We start from the raw sequence: 8,167 nt of genomic DNA, 5'->3' as shown, positions 1-8,167 counted from the left end.
CTTAGTAACCGTGGTCCAGCACCGTCAGTTGGTCCTCGGTAGTGCCATTGGCTCTTGTTCCTTCTTCTACAAATCTGGGTTCCAGCACTGTCTGCTGGTTCTCGCCAGAGCCTTTGGCCTAGGTGCCTCCATCTCGGTATCCGAGGTCCAGCAACGTCAGCTGGTCCTTGGTAGTGGTTTCTAGCACAGGTACCTCCTGCATAGTAACCGGGGTCCAGCACCATCAGCTGTTCCTCAGTAGTGCCATTGGCTATTGTTCCTTCTGCTGCCACTACGGGTTCCAGTACTGTCAGCTGGTTCTCGCCAGTTTCTCAGCCTTCTTGTACCTTCTGCTACATTTCCAAGATCAAGCTTTTTGATATTGTCTTTGGTAATCCTTATGGATCTCCATGACGACGACCCTGAAGACCACACCAAATAAGACCAGAAATATGACCCTAAATAATAAGACCAAGAGGACAAAGAACATGAAGACAACCACCAAGATACAGAACAAAAGACAGAAGAACAAGAAGCAGAAGAACAGAAAGCATAAGAACATTAAGCATAAGACTAAAAATCAGCATAGAAGAAATCAAAATTATAAGCAGAAGAAGACTAAGCAGTAAATGGGGGTGAGTCCGTTCCTCCTCGTGGTGCCCCTGGAAAATGCCTGCTGCTGCAGGCCAAACTGAACGCGGACAAATCCTGTTGTAAATCTTTTGTGACAGGCAGAACGTAAGGTGTAATCTTATAACTTTTATAGATAAGTACTACAGGAATGCCTGTCACCATAAGAAAATGAAGAAAAAGAAGAATAGGAAGAAGATGAAGAAATAGCATATGAAAATTAATAATAGCTGAATAAGAAGAATATGAAGAATGGAAAAAAAAATTAATGGGAAGAAGGTGAAGAAGAAGAAGATGAATAAGGTGAAGAAAAAGTTGATGAAAAAAATGCTACTGCTGCGGATCATGAAGGAGAAAGTGTGGGAGAAGTACAAAAGAAGGTGAAGAGCATGGAAGTTGTGAAACATACATGTCTGACAAAATATAAAAAAGGTTAACATAGTCAATATCTTTTTAACTCCGAATGTCTTGAAAAAAAAAATTGGAATTAATGCTATGCAATGTGATTTGAATAAACCACTATGCCTTTAATGTCTCCTCCACCTCCCACAATACATTCTACATGATTCTTATTTATTTTCAATTATGTAGAATTAGCCAACAAGGAAATAAAGGGCTTTTTTAAATTCCGATACCGGAAGTCCCATTGACTTGAATGGGACTTCCGGTATCGGAATCGGCGATACCCGATATTTTTTTCGTATCGGGCGATACCATCCGATACGATATTTTTGGATATCGAACGGTATGGCTCAACACTAGTCACCACCCATCTTGAAAAGTTTCCCCCCTCCCATATACTAGTGTGCCACAAACAGGAAGTTGATATCACCAACCCTTCCCATTTTATTTAGGTGTATCCATATTAATGGCCCACCCTGTAGATCATATGTGTATTTATTACAAGTGAATCCATTGAGTTACTGGTAAAGCCTCTAACTGAAGTCATTAATTTTTTGTTTTCTTCTTCATACATTACAGACAGGTACAGACAGATATGACTTCTTCTAGCCAAGGCTTTGTCTCTGCAGAAAGAAAAACACATACAGTACATCTACCACTGATCACTTATACAGCACTCTCCCCACTTTTTCACCCATTCTTACAATACATTGTGCTAGATGAAAAAAATGTGGCATAACAACACCCTGGTGCCCTACATAGCAAAAATGTGTCCTTTCTATATAAATATTGTCCCCCAATTGGCACTGCCATATAGTAATAATGTCCCACAATTTGCCCCATGCTGTAAAAATGTCACCAACTGGTTCTATACAGTAATAAAGTCCTCCAATAGACCCCTACAGTAATTATGTCACCCACTTGTCCCCATAAACTAATAGTGTATGTTCTGTATCCTGCCCCCAATTTTGTAATAACTTCCCCCATCCCGGTCCCCATCCTATAATAATGTCCCCTATCCTGGTCCCCATTCTGGTCCAATCCTGTAATAATGCCTACTATCCTGAAATGATATCCTCCATCCTGGCCTCTTCATGTAATAATGCTCTTTGTTTTGGCTCACATTCTGTAATAATGTCCCCATCATGCAGTGTCCACTGTCTTTGGCCTCTATACTGACTGTAATAATGTCCTCCATCCTGGCCTCTGTTCTGTAATAATGTTACAGAATGGCTCCCATCTTTTAATAATGGCACTCATCCTGGTACCTATCCTGTAATAATTTCCTTCATCCTGACCCTTATCTTGTAATAAAATCCCTGAAATCACTCTTCTTCTCCTCCATCGTGCAATAATGTCCTTTGTCCTGGCTCCCTTTCTCTAATAATATCCATCATTCTTCATGTCTCCTATCCTAAAATAATGTACCCCATCTAGTCCTCTGTCCTGACCCCTGCCCAGTAAAAATATCCCCATCTTGACCCCAATATACTAAAAATGTCCCTCATCCTAGAGCTCTTCACATACACATTAAAAAAAATCCTCTTATCTGTCCCTGCTCCCACAATGATCAGGGTAATCATTCTCCTCCATAACTGGTGCGTTGATATGATGTAATCCATTACCCATGACAAATACGCTGACATCAGATGCCGACAACTGATGGGCCGGTGGCTTGTATAGCTGTTAGATAATGGGGAGCCTGTGACATGACATACATATATCTGAAAAAGAAAATAGGGCACCTTTCATTTAAAAGGCTAAGTTTCAGTCACACCTCATACTACCATCATAGTTATGCTAATGGGCTTAACTATCGGGCCCCTCATTTGGCGGTCACCGTTGGGACCCAGACCACCTGATGAGGGGCCCACCGACCCCAGCAAATACTTTAACTGCAGCTGAAGTCTATTTCAGCTCACAGACTCATCGGGTTCATGCGTGGCAATATATGCTGCCAGCAATCAGAGGCCAGCAGCTGACATGGGCCATACTACTACATTGATGACTTTGAGATGTGCATTATATTATATGAAGGATATGGGTTGTGCATTATACTACATGGATGTCTGTGGGTTGTGCATTATTCTATATGGAAGACTCTGGGGCCGCGCATTATATTACATGGATGACTAGAGGCTGTCCATTATACTACATGAATGACTATAGACTGTGCATTATATTATATGAAGGAATGAAGGACTATAGGCTGTGCTTTGTACTACATGAATGACTATGAGGTGTGCAATATACTACATAGATGACTATGGGCTATTATCCTACATGTATGGCTGTGAGCTGTGCATTATACTACATGGATGACTATGGGCTGTGCATTACACTATAAAGGACTATTGGGGGTGAGTTATGCTATATGGAGGACTATGAGGGGTGCATTATACTATAGGGAGGACTATGAGAGGGTGCATTATACTATATGAAGGACTTCGGGTGCATTTTACTGTACAGAAGTTTATGGGAATGCAGTATATTATATGCAGAAATATGCGGGGTGCATTATACTATAGGGAGGACTATGGCCTATGCATTATACTATATAGAGGACTATGGGGAGTGCATTATGCTTCTACTATAGGACCCCAAGACTTCTATGTACTCCCCTGGTGAGTATAATGGTTTATTTTTTTTTTATACATTAAAGAGCAGATGTAGAGTGGGGGACATCTACCAGGATGGGGATTTATATAACAGGTTAGGCTCGGGATAAGGTACATATATCAGGATATGGGATATATATATTTATCAGGATGGGGCCCAGGATAAGGGACATATACCAGGATGGGGTGTATATATATATATATACAGCCCTGGCAAAAATTAAAAGACCACTTTCAAATGTTTAGTTTGTCTGATTTTTCTCTTTATAGGTAAATTTTTGAGTAAAATGTAAATTTGTTCTTTTAATCTATAAACTTCTGACAACATGTCTCCGAACTTCCAAGCAATAAAATTTGTATTTTTTTCTGACAAAGAAAAATGGTCAACATTTAAAAAAAAAACAAAAAAACATTACTTTCAGACGTCAAATAATGCAAAGAAAACAAGTTCATAATCATTTAGAAACAACAATACTGTTTTAACTCAGGAAGAGTTCAGAAATCAATATTTTGTGGAATGACCATGATTTTTAATCACAGCTTTCATGCGTCTTGGCATGCTTGCCACCAGTCTTTCACACTGCTTCTGGCACAAAAGTTTAAGCAATTCTTCTTTGTTTGATGGCTTGTGACTATCCATCATCCTCTTGATTACATTCCAGAGGTTTTCAATCGAGTTTAGATCTGGAGAATGGGCTGCCCATGACAGGATTTTGATGTGATGGTCTCTTAATTTTTGCCAGAGCTGTATATACCAGGATGAGGTCAGGATAAGGGACATACCAGGTCCAAATCTTGCACCAAGGCCTAGCAGACTCTAGTTACACCACTCCTAGTCTTTTGTCAATGTACAGTAAATTACCTTGTAATTATGAATAACTGGATTAGTATTTCTTCTAATATATGCAAGTGATTGTATTCTGCATTGTCATTATGATTGTTTTTAATTGTATCATTTTCATAGCTCCACAATGACACTAGATAAACATTATTAACCAGACATCATAATAATAATCTTAATTGGTAATTGAATTTTCAGAATATTAATTTATTTTCTGATATTAAATAAACAGAGTAGAAAAATAACTATTGTTAAACATCCATCAAATTTTCTAATATCAAATTACCCTACATATGTGTTTGATATTCTCAGAGGCCTGGTATTTGATTGAAAATGCTGATGTCTCCGAGTCAAATTCTGAAGACTTCTCTAATATCATTATACCATCCCTCATGCACCAGGAAGACTGAACAACATTGCCATTCATCTTATGTTGTCATTGTAAACCCCTATTTTTCCAGACATGATTGTTTTTACATGTATTAATAAGAGGGTTTATTTAAAAAGCACAAAGTATGAGAAGTTTTGAAACTTTATTATCTAGTGATCAGGCTTGTGACAGCTACAATATAACTTACAGCATCAGGAGTCTGCTCCAGTGCTGAAAGTGTAAGGAAAAACACATGTCCTATCAAACACATTTTGATGTACAGAATTTTAACCGTGTGCATATGTCGATATATATTGGAAAATGTGTTAACAGTACTACTCAGAGAACCCTGTTATGTGAAGTCTAATATGTGTTCTTTAGGACAGAGATCAACTCACTATTGTAAAAAAAAACTATCTTCTAAGACGCAGCTATAGTCGTTTCATGTATCATCAAACCACACGTCTCCCATGGGAGATTATTGATAAAGATTTTAAAGATGGGAACATAAAAAAAAGATTAAAACTACAGTAATTAAAAAAATATAAGCTAGCATACGAACTTTTAAACATTGAAACATATGTAGCAATGTGTCTATCACCAGAATATTTAGACATTTCAACTGTTCAACACATCGACTTAAACCGCATTATAAAATCTATATTCAGAACTCACCTCTTGCCTTTCCATATTTTAGTAAATCTAAACATTTAGAACATTTCGTTATCAGACCATAAAGTATCCTCATTTACAAGCTAAGTTGATTCAAGTTAAGATTGGATTATTGTGTTGGTCTGTTTTCCCCTAGTCCAACAGCAGCACAATATGGGGTTACCATGCCCCTGCGTGCTAACAGGACAATGTGGAATGTTTAATGATTTTTAGTAATCCCACCCCCTCATCTCCCCCAGGGAAAAGGGGGAAGCTTCCTAGAAGCCATCAGTTTAATAGCACGACATTAATAACACATAATTTTCACGGTGGGAGCCTTGTGATGCTGTTGGACTAGGGGAAAACAGATTAACACAATAATCCAATCTTACCCTATGTCCACAGCAGCACAATATGGGATTTTGCATGTGTTCTTTATTTGGGAGGGATTGAAACTGAGTCTAGAATAGAACTGGCAAATGTGGTAGATGGAGCAGAGGAATCTTCTAACTTATAGTATTTAAAGAAGGACATTGGTGTTGACCATGTAGCTGAGCGACATATGTGGTTGATAGATACAGAATCCCTCTCAGCCTGGTTAGTAGATACTGCCCTAGTTGAATTGGCAGAGGTGAACTGGGGAGATGGAACGTTGGCATTTTGATAGCACAGCCTAATGAAATCACAAATCCATCTCGAAAGAGAAGGCTTTGAGGCATTCATAACATTGCTCTTTCCTGAATGAAGTACCAGGAGGTTTTCATCCTTTCTGAATTACGATGTCGAGTGTAGAGAGATATTCTTCCTGGGATGATATTGCTTCAGGAACATAAGCTGGAAGAGAGATCATTTGGTTCAAATTTTCTAATGATGGAATTTTTGGTCTGAAGGAAGGAAGAAGTCTTAAATTAACCCTATCCTGTGTGAATACAGTGTAGGGTTCCCTGGAGGACATAGCGTGTAGCTCACTAACTCTTTTGGCCGTGGTGACTGGTAGCAAGAGAACAGTCTTGAGGGTCAGGAATTTCAATTCTACTGAGATCAGGGGTTCAAATGGTGGCTTAGTTATCTGTTTGAGCAACAAGCCAAGGTCCCACTTGGTAACTGGTTTAGACATTCAAGGTCTTATTCTTGACATGGCCTTCGGATAATGCCTGATCTCTGGAGATTCTGCAAGGCATCTTCTAAGCAAGCAGAGATAGCCACAATCTGGACTGTGATGGTACTAGGTTTCAGTCCTCTGTCAAATCCATTTGATTGATGGATTTTCTTGAGCACCAAGAAAAGATTTTCTTTATCCATGTGTAGGACCTGTGGGTTGCATCACTCCTAGAGTGATCTAGCTTATCCAACACCCTATTTGAAAAACCCCTTAATTTTCAATAGGGGTAGTCAGATTGAGAGCTCTCAGGGTCTGACACAGAACTGGCCCTTGAGAAATCAACTGGCCTTGGCTCATTGTCATGAGGAGAGTGAACCATGATCTTTTTGGCCGGAATGGTAAGACTGCTATGACAGACACTTGATCTTGCCTGATATTCATCAATACCTTTGGAATCATGGAAGTTGGTTGATAAATATAAGCCAGTCTGAAACTCCATGGGATTGTCATGGCGTCTACCACCATTGCGCTGTCCTCCAGATATAGGGAGAAGATATTTACAGTCTAGGCATTCTCCCTGGTCACCATTAAGTCGATTTCTGGGTGACCCCACCTTAGTGAAATCAGTCTGAACACCTCTGGATTCAGTGACCATTCTCCCAGAATAAATAGATTCTGACTGTCTGTCGGCGAGGTCATTCTGCTTCCCTCGGATATGAGTAGTCGATAACCTGGTTACCTTTGCCCACTGAAAAATTCGAGCCACCTCTGCCATGAGAGGAGATCTTGCGCCGACCTGCTTGTTTATGTTTCACACACAGGCCATATTGTCAGTGCGGACTGTTATGAATGAGTCACCGTAGGAGGCAAAAGCAGAAATACAAGCTAAGTCCAGAAAACCAGAGAAGTTGGCAACTATCAGATTGCAGACCCCTGAACCTATCAACACAACTAGCAGTAGCCGTGGGGGGTTCCTACGAAGCCCTAGACCCCTCGATCACGGCCGGAGAATTACATAGGCCTAAAGAAAGAAAGGGGAAATCTAAACTGCCCCAGAGCAGACCACAAAGCAATAGGCAGCCCCCAACATATAATGATGGTGAAGCAAAATGAAAATACTAACACAGATAGAAAGATAGACTGAGCAAAGACGGGGCCCACAACTATCTAGATAGGAAAGGACAGGAAGGCTGCTGTCTGCAATCTGCCAAAACCCTATCAAAGACATAAGCCAACAAGCTGATATGAAAAAAGCCCTGAAGCAGCTAGGCTTCAAAAACTAAATCAGCACTCAGGTATTTTCAGAAGACAGAGCTAAATGAATTCAGCACACCCCAGCAGGGAATGGCAGAAATCCAGAAAAACAAAGCAAAACAAAGTCAAAGCACAAAAGCAAAAGGCCGAGCAGCAAACTTAGCTTTAGAGGAGCAGGAATTCAGACTGGTCTCCAAGGATCCCACAGAGAAATCACCCGCAGGGCAGAAGGGCGTCGGCAGCCTTATATCCAGTCCGTAACTCCACTCAGCCAGTCATCATCATCAGCCTCAGGTGTTTGATAATCAGGCTCACTACCT

Source organism: Dendrobates tinctorius, unplaced genomic scaffold, assembly GCF_039654945.1.
Source record: "Dendrobates tinctorius isolate UK_male_01 unplaced genomic scaffold, ASM3965494v1 ptg000133l, whole genome shotgun sequence".
Lineage (NCBI taxonomy): Eukaryota > Metazoa > Chordata > Amphibia > Anura > Dendrobatidae > Dendrobates > Dendrobates tinctorius.
Note: the sequence above shows the minus strand (reverse complement) of the source record.